Below are 16,865 nucleotides of genomic sequence, written 5' to 3'. Positions count from 1 at the left end.
TGCCACCCACACACAGCACGGCGACGGCACCAGACGTTTTCACAGTTGTTCACTTGGGTCAAAGTGCCTGTTTAAAAAGTGTAAATTGAATTTAAAAAGCCTTCAGCCTCTAAAGTCCACACGCCATTAAAGGAAACATTCCTAAAAGTCCTAGACAATGGAGTCCAGTGTCAGCATTATAAACACTAAATGAACTGAGGCAGTGTAAACCAACTGGATTCAGGTATTATAGCACTGCTGGTCATAACCTATACGGAAATCTCATATGTGGCCACATGTGGACAGATATCATAAAGGGTGAGGCATATATTTTCAAATGTATGAACGTATAGGTTTTGGACATAAATATAAGTATCAAATCATGGACATATATGCATTTTATGTGGATTATATAGGTGGATGAATAAATACATGGCGACATATATACCTCTTATACAAGGTTGAATACATCCCAGTACAGTTATAATTGTTACGATGTATGTGTTTGCTTTTGAATATTAAATTATTTAAATCTTTCAGAGAGCAATATTTCCATTTGTTTCATGGTTGAATGATTTTATTGCGTATCTTACAAATGTGCATGTTTTCTGTCATATATTATTGTATATGTGTGTTGTACATATATGTTAATACATTTTCATATATGGCTGAAATATATGTGCCACATTTTAAAATGTGTGTGTATATAATGTACATATGTGCAAATGTAAGGTGGATATATAACTGAAATCTACATGCTACTATATGTCATATATTTGAAATCTATATATTGCCCTGTATCAGATTTCCATATGGGATGAGACAGTATGTTTGGTAATATGGCATAAAACCGAATGATAAAGCCATTCTTGTACTGAACCTCCCAGTAAAAGGAGTTCTGTATTTTTTATAGTGAAATAGTGGTAAATCTGGAAAAATAAATTATTATTTTCTTTTCTTGTTTCCTCATTAAGCTTGTCATGTATTTTAAGTGGTAGACTTGCTTTACTTAACCCTAAGGACCTCTACTCAGCTTTTTCCAGGGAATAAAAGACAATCATAATGACAAACTCTGCACTGCTTAATTAAACAATTAAAATTGAAATATTGCACAAATTATGTTTTTTCTAATTTCATTAATATGTCTTAAAAAGAATTTGGACAACCATCTTTAAACAACAAATAGTGCTAATAATAAAAGACATTAGCAGCTGAACATTTAAACGTTTCTCATACCTAATGAAAACATGAACAAGAAAATGTGTGCAGCTAATTTGTCTTTTGCAGCTGGGCACTGGTGCTGCTCAGAATGGCCTGTTCAGTATAGCTGAAGTTACCAAGAAATTGGTTGCTGACCACATTTTTGTGACAACTTACTCTACACAGAGACCTCCTTGTTCTGGGTGACCTGTGATTTTGACTGGACTCGGAGAAGTTCTATTCCGCTATGCAGCAGAATTGTGGAGTGGAGTTTCATGGAACAATTCGCCCCTGAGGCTAAGCAGTACGGTGCCTCTCACTGGGGAAATTAGTTTCTTCCCTGATGTCTCTTTTTAGTCCTGCAGGCGCCAGTGACCACTGCAAAGGGCAACTTTGAATTTTACTCTCATAGAACCCTTTAAAAGTTACATTTATTTGATACCTTTGCCCAAAGTAACTTTAATAACTAACTGCAGGAAGTGTTTCCCTGGAAGAAAGTGGAGTTAGGCTCTTTGCTCAAGAACACAATACGTGCTCAATTAAATCCACGTCTTGAGTTGTTTTTTGTGAGCTATTAAGATGTTAAAATTTTGTTTTGGGCCAGTTAAGGCTCACTTAGAGTTAAGTGACTTTTCCTTAAGCATTTTCATATTTTCTATTTTATTTTTTTCCCACATTAAGCTTGTCACATACGAATAACTACTTTAGGGCTATGCTTACATCACCAGGCTCAAGCAGGGGCATACGTCCAGGTAGGCCTGCATAGGGCTGAGCTGATCACATGCCTACCCAATCAAATGGGGAACGAATAATAGAAAATGCAGATTGATTTGTGTCTTGTGTTTATTTGTGTTGATTAGAGCCTTCTTATTTTCGCAGCTCTCCAGTCACAGCGTTGCAACTCTTGCTATCTCCGTTGCAAGTCTGTCAATTTGTTATCATTGTGACAGTGTTTGAATTTGAAGCACCAGTTGCGGTTAAAAGATGTAACAAGGGACGTTTAAAAGTGAGATTCTGTCCTGATCTTTACCCATCCAAAGCTGAAAAAAAGTTGTTGTCATCAGTTTTACTACAGAGGCTGAAATGGACTTTGTGAAACCATCAAAGCAAATATCTAACATTACTTCAGTGAATCAAAGGTAAGACATGAATGGACCATAAACCTTTTTATACCCACCGTGGCGTTGTTTTTGGCTTAGATTATGAGGTTTAGGATTTAAGTTTGTTGTGTCGTTTTTCCCTGCCTTTGCACACCTCAGCTGTCTGATTTTGTCTCAGTCATGTCGTCGTCTTCACCTGCGGTGACAAGCTTTGTTTCGTTTTTTCCTCATCTTTGTACATCTCAGCTGTTTAATTTGAATTTAATTATGTGATCTTCATTTAACAAATATGCCTGTGGCAAGTGGATGCATGCTTTATAGTCTTTATAATAAAGGGTGTTGCAGTGTTTGTTGTGTTTGCGTGAATCCATTATTGTGTTTGATTGCCAGAACATGGTGCCGTTGTGGGACGGAGTGCATTTGGAAGTTGTACCTATCAAACTAGTCTACCCACTTTTTCACAGACCTACCCAAAAATCAGATTTTTTGCCTTAACACAACACAGATCTGAGCCATTTTCATGTAGCTACGTTTAAACTACAAGCCTCATTGCTCAGTTCAGATTTTTTTCTCAGATCTGATCTTTGTAACTTGATGGTTTGCATTTGTATAGGTAAGTGACTGAAATGTGAATGAATCTGGGACCTGTATTCACACATCCTAATCAACAATCACATGAATTAAACATGTGCAACATGAACCAGCAGAACAAGCCTTCATCACAAAGATAATTTGCTCATTATTAGAGCGAGATGAAGATGAAAAAGGGTCAGATCCATTGCTTTGCACTATTTACTGGCACTAACTAAGGTTTGGTACTTCTGCCACATTAACACTAAACGATGGCACATGCATCTGAGCATTCTCATTAAGGTTGCAATGAAACACAAATGAAAGTGGCTCAGATCTGATTTAAAAAGATCAGATTTGTATGTTCACTTAGCTCTGAAAACATCGCATTCACATGACATTATTGATTAGGATATGTGCATGCAGGTCGTTTCAGGATATAGGTTCATTCACATTAATAATAGATTTGAGTCACTTATCTACACCAACGTGAACCATCAAGTTAGAAAGGTCAGATCTGAGCAAAAATGGGAACTGAGAAATTAGGCCATATTGGCAGTGTGGCATTGCCTATGGAATGGGACGCACTGGAGCAGGTGCACATGAGCCTAAGGTTATCATGCTCAGTCTGTAGCATCTGCTAGGGTAGTATAAAGCCCCCCAGCATTGAGATGTGGAGCAGTAGAACTGTGTTCTCTGGAGTGATGGAGCTCCATGCAGTACCTTTGGGATGAATTGGTGTTTGTGATCCAGAACTAATCATCCAACATCAGTACCTGACCTCACTAGTGCTCTTATGGCTGAATGCAATCAAATCCTCACAACACTGTTCCAGCATCTAGTGTAAATTCTTTCCAGAAGAGTAGAGACTGTTGCTGCAAGAAAGGGAGGGCAAACTCCCTCTTAATAACCTTGAAATGGTGTCTACAAACTTTTGGACATGTTTTGTATATTATTATATGTAACATAGCAAATATTTAGAACTGCACAAATAACTAGTTAATATATAGTGAACTTTGGCAGCAGTGAGTCTTTGAGAGACCTCTGGCTTTTCTGCATAGCAGTCTGTTCACAAGTAACTTTCAATGCTGTTAATGATCTGTAAAATCACATGTTTTTTTGTTATACATGCTGTAGGTGAGTAATTTCCCCAATCTTTCTGTTGGGTGTTCTGTGGTTATCTTGGCAAATCACATCTTTGATCAGCTGTATTTGCTGTTCAGGTTACTGTCTCTGCTGAAGTCTGCTGATCACATGGAGCTGATAAACACAATCGCATCAGAGACTTCCAAATATTTTTTTTCACCATAATCCTACTGACTTACAATCATTTTAAGGTCAATCAAAATAATTTGCATTCATGAGCTCTGACTTCGTTTTATAAATGCAGAAATGCTTTGTGCCATGTACCTGTCTCAGAGTCAAAACCTGAAAACCACATACAAAACCTTACCTAGAGGTACTAAAAACCCCTACCAGGACTTCTCAAACTCTGTCAGTCAATGAGCATTTAAGAGGAATCTGCTTTGTCTCAATTACATGAGTGGTGAGACAAAATAACTGCAGTTAGTGGGCAGTACTAATTGCAGTTAGTTGACAGTAAAGACTATTTTATTGAGAAATAAGATTCAAATGGGAAGTCCACAGATGGCTACAAAATGTAATTGTTAAGATGTACACAAAGTCCTTTATTGGTTGTGAGACAAAATAGTCCCCAAAGAAACCTTTTTTTTAAATGGGTTTACCACCATTTTACTATTATCAACATTACACATAACAACTTGTGAAGACACATGTAGGTTCACTGGTGGTTTTGGATCATACATAAAATGGCTATATTTGGGTCGTAGACATCACCACCACTGTAAAGGAATGTGAGTGAGTTTCTCTATGATGCACCATTTCATGTCAGACCACTCTAAATGATTTTGTTTACATCTCAACCACTGAGTTATGATTTGAATTTTGAAAAATCACTAGAATTCCCCAAATTCCTTAAATGTGAGGCACCAGTTCCCTGTCTTGAAATTTTTAAACAAAATTCCTGAATTAAAAATGCTTCATATTGCTTTGCATGTTTCCAGTAGGAGACAGACAGACCAGTCTAGTACCCACACTGTCTGATTATGCAGCCATGCTTTTGTAACACATGCAGAATGTTTCTTGTTATTGTCATGTTGAAATAAGTAGGATGTCCCTGAAAAGAATAGTAATTGGTAAAAGGTATATGGCATATGTTGCTCTGAACCTTTCAGCGTTAAAGAGTAACTACACAGTAAGATTTTTTTTTTTTCATTAACAGCTGAAATGCACTGCTCTGTCATAATAAAATATACCAGCCTCTGCAAAACGAAATGGTTCAGGAAATGTTATATGGCCATTGTTACCGACTGTGTCAACCTTTCGTCCGTACAGCCTTTCTTGAACGTTTTTCCGCTTTCCGTAGTTCCATTTATGGTTAAATTTATGAAGGGGAACGTGAATTTAAGTGGGAACTGAATCGGATGTAACACTGTAAGTGCCATGAACAGCTTGCAGAAAAATCGTCAACCTCGTAAGACCTCTCAAGTGCAAAAAGTGCCGTTTGAGTCTGTCACTCTCCGTTTTTTCTGGTAGCCAATATACGCTAGCGCTAAAACCACAGCAGCCCAGCCCACCCGGTTCCCGTCACAGACTTACCTCCACACCCATAGATCACTGCAGTGCCCCTCCCAGCGTGCCCCTCCCATTTTTGAGCATTTTTCAAAGTTGGGGTGGAGTTAGCTGAATATAGTGGGGTGTGGTTACTCTTTAATGGTGCTTTCACAAGTTACCCATTAATACCCCCCATACTATGACAGACTGCGGATTTTGAACTTTACACTGGTAACAATATGGATGGTCCTGTTCTTCTTTAGCCTAGAGAACACAGCGTCCATTGTTTTCATAAAAAGTGTGAAAGCTGGACTTGTCATACCACAATACACATTTTCTCTCAGTCCATTTGAGATGAGCTTAAGTGGAATTTGACATATGTTAACCTTGCATTTGTGGATGCAGCGACGAGCAGTTTGTCAATGTATTCTCAAGCCCATGTGGTGATATCCATCACAGAAGCATGCTGAATTTTAATGCAGTGCTGTCTGCCTAATCAAAGGTCATAGACATTCAGTTGTGTTATTTGGCCTTACTGCAGTTTGTCCCAAATCCCATGATCTTTTAGTAATATAAAAAAGGGGGGAAAAAACTAAAATCCTTGAAAAAGCTTATTAATGTTAGAATATTGTTCTTAAACAGTTGGACTATATGCTGATGCATGTTTGGCAAAGTGGTGAGTCTCGACCCATCTGTCCTCATAAAGGACCAGGCCCTTCCTGCATGCTCCTTTTATACCCAAACATGATTACATCACCTATTTAAGATGTTTTCTGAATATTTAACAATGTTCCTAATGTTACATTGTCCCTGTGATAATTTTTTTGGAATGTGTTGCAGGCATCAATTTTAGAATGAGTGTATATTACAAAGAAACAATGAAGCTGATCAGAAAAACATTAAATATCTTGTATTTTTACTGCTTCGTTCAAATACAGACCAAAGCAGATTTACAAATGACTGCTTTCTGTTTTTATCTGCATTTCACATACTGTCCCAACGTTTTTGGAACTGGGTTTGTATTTTCAACTCAGCACTGACCTTGTGAGGAGGAGCGGTTAACAGTATAGCACCTACAAAACATGTGAAGAAACAGCCTTCACTGCCGTACTTACATAAAGTGGTGCAGTGCGAGGAGCCAGCTTTCATACTGGAGCCCACATCACTTATCTCACACGGGAGTTTTGTTTATAGTGTTAAAATAACCCAGTTTGCATTATTTTTCTCTATTTATTCCTTTTGGATATGCCATACATTGATATTAATAGTCACCACTAGGGCAGACCTTTAAAGAGATTTTTAGCAGATGTTGGCTGGTTAGAATACATAATAGCATAGCATTTTGCCAAAGTTCAAGTAATTTATCTTCATTTATTATGAGCAAAAGTTACTGTTACATTGGGGTTGTACAATAGAGTACAAGTACAATAGAGGCTAAAAGGCCATTAACAGACATGGTCTATTACTCCTGCAGTACTGACGAAGCACTACTGAGAACAAAGATGTACAGGGTAGCACTAAAAACTCCCTCAGCATTTTTCACCAGTTTTATCCCTTCTGTACTTTGCCCCTCTTATATTGAGACTTATAAGACTTTTTGTTTTTTTAGCTGGCATTTTATTGGTTTTATTTCATCTATACACTCTGTCTGCATACTTCCACCATTTTTGTTTCTCTCTTTTTGTAGCCCTTCATGCCTCTCTCTCTCTCTCTCTCTCTCAATTACCTTTGGCAGAGTGCAGTATCTTCGTGTCTGCGGCTCAATGAGTCGTGACTGAAGCCAAACAGCAGCTCAGCAGCTATTACAGCGGAAAATGTGCGAATAAAGGGAGTCGATGAAAATCCAGGTGGCAGCAAGTGACCTTAGTTGGCGAGGAAACTCAGGGCAGAGTCAGTGCAGCTAGCAGATAGCGAGAGAGACAGTAATTCATAGCCATTTATTGACACAGATAAAATATGACACCTGGCTCAATGGAACCACACTTAGATAGCACTGGGGTGTCTCTGACCATTATGGATGCTGTAAAAGGATGCTCCATCTTTGTCTCTGCATTTGGGAGTATGTGAGTACGTGCTTGGATAGAATGTTTCAGGGTACAGAGCAGGTTATGTTACCCGCTCTTCTGCTTTAAAGCCTTATCATAATGTGCGGTAAGTCAGTGACCAGATGCAAGTAAGGAAACCTTAGGAATGAGCCATTACATCTCTACTGAGGCAATAAAGCAGTTTTTATGTTTTGTAATAAGGCCATTGGTGAAAAAGGTAGGGTCACATGCTGAATTTCCTATAAGCAAGCAGAATGTTATATCTCCAGTTTAAACCTTAGAAGTTAAAGTTATCGCCAGCAATAACACAAGCATGGTGAGCTTTAGGTGTGGAACAAAATTCAGAATTTGATTTGGTAGAACAGGCTGGGATCTCAATATCATACAGTTTTTTTATAGAGCAAAAATAAAGAGTGCCTCAATCTGAGCCTTGTGGTTGTTAATATGTTAAGGTTTGCACCATGCACACAGCTTACATGTATCCACACTAGGGCCATAATGATACATATTTTTTAAAGTTCAATATGATCAAGATTCAATTAGATTTGATAGATTTATTTTGCATGTAAAAAGGATACAAATGATTCTACAGAGCTCTGATTATATACTATAAAGATTGGTTTTGCTCAGATAAATAAAAGATTTTTCAACGCCGGCCACACTGCCAAAACACAGTAAATCCCCATTTGATTGTGGGTGGGTGCATAGCATAAGCCCCTCCCACTAGCTGCCCTCTTTACTCTGATAGGATGCACCCGGGTGCCTTGTTGGCAGCAGTTTCTGTTTAAGATAACAAAAAAAAGAGACCTTCAGAAAAGATGGTAGGGGTATCAGCGAAACTATACTGTTTTTGACACCTATTGACGGGTTAGCAGTTATCTCAAGTATTGAAATCTATAACCATTTAATATATAAATATTTCTTTCCTAAGAATATATTTCTGATACTTCTGAACGTATACTTCTTTATTTCTCATCTCTGTGAGGTCTGTGGTATGTTTGCATGGAGTTTGTTTTCATGCCACTTTGAAAGTGACTGAGTAAGTTATTGTGAGAATGAGAAAAGGTCTTTCTATGTCTATGTCTATATCTCCACACTGTGCTACCAGGCATGACTGTGTGGCCTGTGGTGGAGAAGCTGAATTGTGTGAAAGTTGACTTCGTGGATATTATTTAGGAATCTTCAAGGCTTTCTGCCTGAGTGAGATTGACTGTTGTGGATGTTATTTGGATGCCCATAAGGTACACTCTCATCTTTTTGACTGAACTTAAACAATGAGATTGTGTTATGTTACTGAACCAGTGACCATTAGACCATTAGAACCATTAGAATAGTTTTGCATAAAGCCTACATAATGATTCAATTTTAGTCTTTCTATTTGAATTCTGAATCATTGTCTTTTTGCGTTTTGGGTTATGTCACATCACAGAAAATATGAATGTTTTTAATAAATTTTTATCTTAAGTCAGACTAAATTACTCAACATTATTGAAATCATGTACTTTAATTTTAAATGTATCTCTTTCATAGCTCATAGAACACTGCTGAAAGTGCTGATTCTAAACTTTTAATCCATACCACATTTGATTTAAGTATAGTTATGATGTGAATATGATGAAAAGTTAGTCTTGTGCTTTTGTCTTGTGGAAAGAGGAATGTCCTTTATATTTTTGCCACATTTTTGTCATTTCTAGGCACTAAAACAAACAAAAATAGTGTGAAGTGTAGAATTTGCTGATACAGTATCTAGAAATATAAATGTAATTCAGTGTTTAATTCACTATGTAATTAAATCTAATGACATAATTATATCTGAGTAGTATAAAGTGAAATTAGTAGTAACCCTCAGCCTTCTAAGAGTTAAACCGGCTCTTTGCAATGTTAAAAAAAAAAGTTATAACACATGAATAAAGGTCGCTGCATCTGAAAAACTGCTGTTGGTGAGATCACACAAAGGTAGCTTTGGGCTTGCTGTGCTCATTGTTCACGCGTGAGCCTTTAGAGGGTTTAAGAGTGGTCTTCATGGTTGCTTTAATGGGTGGTTTATCAGGCAGCAGTGTATGTGAAGTGTGGTATACTCCTTTCCTGATTCTCCCCTTGCGGCGGCTCAGATCTCCAGGCAGACCCTCCAGACCCAGCTCTCCGTCCTGAGGTCTGGGGTCTTCCACACCCACCCCGTCCACGTCCAGCGCTTGGCGGGTGGGCAGAGGAGAGTGCTTGGTCCCCCCTCTGACCCGTGGTGGTGGGGGTGGGGGAGCGGGTGCAGACGGTGCTCTTTTGTGGGAGAGTTTGGAAATGCTGCTCCTCTCCGTCTGCCGCCTCTTGTCTTTTCCTGACGAAGTCCGCGAATGCACAGGAGAGAGTGAACACACAGGCTGTTAGTGGACAAGAGCCATATTGCATGCAGTGGGTCTGCGATCAGTCTTCTTTTGGCCTTAATTAGAGTTTGATATTGTATATAAACATTTTTACAGTTTTAAAACATACAGTTCATTCCCCAGTCCATACAGAACATACACTGTATGTCCAAAAGTATATAGACACCCTTTATAATTAGTGAAATAAGCTCCATAAAAGTGCATCTATTGCTGACAAAGAGTTCACTTGCACCTACGCTGCTTGTATAATCTCCATAGAAAAGCAATGCCATTAGAATGGGACACTCTGAAGGAGCCAGAGGTCACCATGCCCAGTGCCAAGCGTCAGCTAGAGGGAGCTGTGGAGCAGTGGAACTGTGTTCTCTGGAGTGATGGAGCTCCATCCAAGACCTTTGGGATGAGTCGGAGTAAAGTGGAGTCAGAGCTTATCATTCAACATCAGCACTTGGCCTCACTAATGCTCCTAATGTTTAAATGCAATCAAATCCTCACAGCAATGTTCTAACATCTAGTGTAAAGCCTTCCCAGAAGTGTAGAGGCTGTTATTGCAACAAAGGGGAACAAATTCCTATTAACTATTACTATTGATTTCAGAAAAAATATTGGGTGAGCAGGTGTCTATAACCTTTTGGCCATACAGTGTATATGAAAATTAAACTGGAAATGCAGCCTGTTTTGGATTCATTGTTTTTGTGATTTCATGAAAACTAACACTTATTGGGGCAGCGGTGTAGCCCCACCCACTCATACAAAAAGGTACACAGAGTGTTTCAGCTTGGGCTGCCTGTTAAACGAGGCACAATACAGAGTTACATTTACATACACCAGTATATCAGGCACAGTAACAGAACAGCCTGTCTAATTCTGTGGGCTAAAAAGAGGTTGGAGCATTGTCATGTAAAAGTTAATTATGACTGTGTTTGGTACATAAAACTACATTAAATCATAAGTGGACATCAGGGGAACAATTAAAGAATACAAGAAAACTGTAGGATATAGGCTCTTTAGATCTGGAAAGGTCCAATCTGAAAACTTCATTGGACGTCAACTACTGTTCAGACGTTTGGAATCACTCAAAACAAAACAAAGCAGAACAAAATCTAAATGTAAGGTTTAAAGTATAATGTATAAAAACTATTTTGTCACAGGTACATGTTGTAGGGGAGGCAGCCACGTAGGGGAGCCAGAAGTTCAGAAGCAGACTAAAGTTAATGAAAAACACCTAAACCTTGAGCGAAGGCCCTGAGAAATGGATGCTAGACTAGAGCTGCACTTGTAGTCTGCAAAGCTAACTAGTGTTGGAAGTCATTTCAGTTCACGAAAGTCATTGCTTGAGTTATTTTTGCCGGAAGGGCTTGTATATGTGTTAATAAAATGAAGCCCTCACTCACTCCTTGTCTGGTCTGCGGTGCTCTCTGGAGGAAGACAAAAGCCAAATTGTCATGTATGTATATTTTATTACTGTAATATTATGCTTGGACTCTACTGCTTCACAAGTTTCGAATAATTTGTTGGAAGGTGCACAAAAATGTTACGTGTCCAAAATGGTGAGCAGAGCTGCAGATGATTTCCTGATGGAGAAACCTGAAGCTTCAAGATTGTAATTAAAGTAATATTAGCATCCAGACTCATATTTGAAAAGTGGCAAATAAATCTGGAGGCAGGTAACTTGAAAAACATTACAGCATATTAATCATTTAATAACTTCTTGTCCCCCAGCAAAAATATTTAAATAGATTTTCTGGTGTCCAGATAATAATTTCAATCTAAACTACATATCATTATTAAATAAGATAACTATCAATAAGACTAGTGAATCCAGACATTTGAACAGTAGTGTGTAAATAAGGTCGCAATGAAAAAAGGAACAAAAAAATAAATAAAATAAAAACAACACTCAACACAACAATGCAGGCACAAACACAAACTTGCATATCGTTGCTGTCTGAATAAAAACCTTCCAGAAGAAGGAAACATTTTCTGAACTTTCAGTGCAAGTTAATATAATAAGATTTTATTGTCATTTTGGACTAATTTTTGGTGCATTTATCTTGACATTTTGACACTGTAAACGACAACTGGTATTTTTAAATTGCATCAAAAATTAAGGTACAGGGTTTCATTCCGACAGTGCCGATATGCATGCACACAATCATTAAACCGTTTTTATCCTCACAATTTAAAGAGTAATTCCACCAATTTTTCAAAATGTCTGCATCATTAAATGGTTTGAATGTATACAGTCATTCAGAGTAGAGTGATGTGAAACATTCCGTTCTAGAGAAACTTGCCGCATGAGAATTGTTCAGAGTGGTGGTGTTAGGAACCAGAGGTCCTAAACATTTAATGCCTCTAAAAGCTCTCTCAAAGTTATTACACAAAATCGTTACAAAAACATCTCCTGATGCCCAAGACTTTGCCCTAATTTATTCAGTTTATGGCAGAGAGCTATGTGCAGGCTGTTGTAAGCCAAAATAGTACCCAAACAGTGCCATTCTCAACACTGCATATAAAACTATATAAAAAGTGTAGGTCCACTGACTGGTAGGTTCACTGCTCATGTATATAGTAAATAAAATGGCAATATTTGCATTGTAGACATCATGACTCCTTCTTCCTTTCACCACTGTAAAGAAATCTGAGACGTTAAGTGCCTCTACAGTGCATCATTTCACACCAAACCACTGTGAAGGGCTTTGTTCACATCTTAATGTTTGAAGAAATGCTAAAACTTTTCCTTTTAAAGGAAAAAAAAAAAGATAACAGGAGGAAACAAGAAAGAGAACAAGAACACCACAACAAATGCCTGAAGTAAAATTTACAGCTTTGACGTAGCAGACCCTCTCAATCAAGGTAAACCTTTCATTTTAATTTGCAGCAGTGTGTCAGCAAATGGACTTAGGCAGAGATGGATGACCACACTGGTCTAATTCTGGAGCCATCACTCTTGATCTTGTCATAAGACGAGTCGTTTTCCGTCACATGTCAGTAAACACTGAGCTAACGGTTCTTTTCTCCCACTGAATTAAGACCACTGTCTGTCCTGCTGTCAAAATGACACGAGAAGTCCATGGAGGGAGTCCTTCAATCAGATCACTGCTATTCTACCACATGTTTTGGAGGAGCAGTAAAGAAATTCCTCCACATGTTGTGCTGAAAGTCCCCAAAGAGTCAAGTCAGTTCATCTGAGAGTATGTTTCAGTAAAAGAATGTGGATAAACTGAAGGAACCGTTGCTCATATCTGTGGGTGTGTTTTGCTGTTTTAATCATGTATCTGGTTTGTGTGCAGCAGTGCTGAAGGCAAAGGATTCAGGAAGCTTCACAAGCTTATAGGCAATAAGCTGTGAAAGAGGACACATGGAATTGTCAAAATGTAATGAGCTTTTACATTTAGCCACACTGCCCCCTTGTGGTAAGTGTTCCACTTCACAGCGTGAGTTAGACCTGTCTGAATTATTCTGCAGAGGACCAGGACTGCACTAGTGTTCGGCCTCTAGTAAAAACTGGTCGACTACTAGTGAAGAACAAGAAAAAGAGCCTTTTTAGAGAATACTGGGACAGAATAGGAGTTAAGTAACTATACCACTGTACTGCAGAGTGTAAAACAGTTCAGAATATGGAAATGTTTTCTCACAGTCAGCCTATTAAAGTGCTTGTGGATATGAAGCCATCAATCAGTGGTGCACTGCCTGCCATGTCCAGTTGGTGGAGCCATGTCTCTGTGCTACCTCTTATATGGTGAAGCGCTGACCTGCTATGCAACTTCTTTTGGACTCTCATTTAGCATGTATTTGTGAAAGAGAACTAATCCTAGATCTTTCCTCAGGGATCTGCAGTGCCTTTTTCCTACCAGAAGTCCTATAATGAGGGCTATTTCCTGCTGTAAGTAGTATAAACAGTTGCTTAGGGCATTGAGGCCTGTTGAGCATGGTGTATTTTTTTTTTATATTTATTTATTTAGCTTTTTTTGTCTTTACTGTTTGTTTTTAATGTATTTTTGTTGCATCACTGATGACCTTGCTTCCAAAAAAAACTGTGTACAAGGCATTTAACCACATTGTAATAGATTTTGTGTTTATTTATTTCATTTAAAAATTAAAGTGTTTCATTTTTTTTTATTGACAAATCAGTTGTTTGACACACAGATGTCTATTTTGTCTGTATATAGTTAATTGTTGTTTTTTGTGAAACTGCCTATTATTACAGAGTGAGCTAGAGTTGTAAATTTGCAGCTGGTGGCTTAATGCTAATGCTAGAAATGCAACGAGAGTCTTCAAAAGCAACAGATGAGGCGCAGGCAGCTGTTAAAGTAATACTTACGTTAGGGCTGTGTGGACACCCTGGACATTTTTGAAGACTGACTTGTGAGAAGGTGTTCCTGACTGACGCATCAAGTATTAGTGGTTAATTCATAAATTATCAGTCTTTAAACCTGTACACACCTTCAAAATGACTCATTACAGGTGGGTCAACACATGGACTTAAAAAAAAGAATGTCACAAAGGATGCTTTGATCAGATTTTGCCAAAGCAAAAAGGAGACTTGTGACAGTCGTGTGCTAAAAATACCCGCAGTATGAATGAGACCAAACATTCAAAAGCATCTCCTGGCCCATCACAAGATAGGCTTTGGCACCAAGTCTTACTTAGGTCAGGTTGTTAGGAGTGTCCTTTAGGCGTGTCTGGCCCTCATAACACTCTTCCTCCTTTTGGTAAGACTAACCATAAAGTGTGGTTTTCTGGACAAAAAAATCAAGACAACGTACACTACACTATTTGACAGCATAATTAGTCCGAGGGTAGGCTTAAATCTCTGATAAAAACAATTTAATAATTGAATAGAAAGCAATTAAGTTCATTAAACTCGGCGGCTTTATCAGTGCTCGTGTTTGATTATTATTTAATTTCCTTTAGACTTCATGCTTGTGCTAACTCTTGATCCATGGATCAAAATTCAAATATAGACTTTAATAAAGGCAGCAGGTTTGAACAAAGGCAGCATGGAGGTCAGATGAACTAGGTAAGGTCATTTAGACAAACTCTAATTCTTCCCTGAATGCTATCTGTACACAAACGAGAACAACCTCATTCAAAATTCAGGCTGTGAGTTTGCCTAACCAGGCCTGTGCCCATTACTCATTACTCTACCTCTACTCACTTCCTCTCAGCACAACAACACAGAACAAACAGGCCTTGTTGACGGTAATGAACCAGTGCGATGAGAGAGAGAGAGATTAGTAGAGTGGTAGGCTATGGAGACAGAAAGAGCGATTAGTACAATGGAAGGCACTTTGGGGCAGAAAGAGTGAGATTAGTGCAATGGTGAGAGAGTCAAATAAAGAGACTAGTACAGTAGAAGGCTGTGGGGAGGAGAGAAAGGGAGAGTGATTTGTATTTTGTACTGCTATTGTGCGAAAGAAAGAAAAAGAGAGTAATTAGTACCGTGGACTGCTACTAAGAGACAGAGAGAGTTTAGACTGCTACTAAGAGAGAGAGAGTTACTAGAACCTTGGACCGCTACTAAGAGAGAAAAAGAAAGAAACAGAGAGAGATATTAGTACCTTGGACTGCTACAGAGAGAGAAAGAGGTTATTAGAACCTTGGAGCACTACTGGAGAGAGAGAGAGAGAGAGAGAGAATGAGAATGAGAGATAGATAGATTAGTACCTTGGACTGCTACTCGGAGACAGAAACAAAGAGAGAAAGACATCAGTACCTTGGACTGCCATTGAGAGAAAGATAGAGAGAGAGAAAGATAGAGAGAGAGAAAGAGAGAGATCAGTACACTGAAAGGCTATTGAGAGAGAACGAGAAAGAGAGAGAGAAAGAGAGAGAGAGAGTAATTAGTACCGTAGAAGACCATGGAGAGAGAGAGAGAGAGAGAGAGAGAGAGAGAGAGAGAGTGATTAGTACAGTAGAAGACCATGGAGAGAGAGAGTGAGTGATTAGTACAGTAGAAGACCATGGAGAGAGAGAGAGAGTGATTAGTACAGTAGAAGACCATGGAGAGAGAGAAAGAGTGATTAGTACAGTAGTAGAGCATGGAGAAAGAGAGAGAGAGAGGATACGGCAGTGCTGGCAGAGTGTGCTGTATTACGCCATAGCACAGAAATGTCTGTCTTTAGAGGTTTCCCTTCTTTTTGGAGCATGAAGGGAGAGAGAGATGGGGAGACAATGCAGAATTAGGACACTTCCCCCCAGTGGAGGATGAGTGCAGGGTGGGGGGAAGGAGGGAAACAGGCCCGTTTTTGTCTGAGCCCAATACCGGCATCCAAACAACACAAAGCCCGTCTAAGCAGCCATTCACTTCAACTGGGCCTCCATGCATAGCTAATTCACTGAGCAGAGAGAGGGAGAGGAAAGGGGGCAGGAGAGGGAACCAGAGAGAGAGAGAGGAAAAAGAAAGGATGGATGGAGGCTGAGAGACTGAGAGAGGATGTCTTTGATATATATTCTGACTGCTGTTGCACACGAAGAACACTATCAAAAGTGTGGCTCTTGCAAAGATAATATGATGTAAAGGTAATACAGTGTGTTATTCATATAAAATAATAATAATAATGTATTTCATTTATACATTACTTTATATTTCATTGTCTAAAACGTTCTTCATATAGATGGCTGATGCTTGAGGATGCACCGATATGGGGACTGTGGACCTGTGCTAAAATCTGATATTTTTCATATACATATCTGTCAGTGGTGATGCTGATATACAATCCTTGAATATATGTAGAAATTGGAGGTGCATCTACATGGATTGGCATGACAGAGAAACATTTCATTGCTGTTGAGACAAAACCTTGTATATCCAAAATGGTAACATTACAGGAGAAGGAAAAACCTTCTTAGCTTTAAATTGAATACAATGTAAAACCAGCTGGCATTTTCAAAATATGTTTTGTGTTTTTAAAATAATTCTGTAAGGTTACAAAAGCAGAAAAATGAATACAATTTTT

This window comes from Colossoma macropomum, unplaced genomic scaffold, assembly GCF_904425465.1.
Source record: "Colossoma macropomum unplaced genomic scaffold, Colossoma_macropomum, whole genome shotgun sequence".
Taxonomy (NCBI): Eukaryota; Metazoa; Chordata; class Actinopteri; order Characiformes; family Serrasalmidae; genus Colossoma; species Colossoma macropomum.
Note: the sequence above shows the minus strand (reverse complement) of the source record.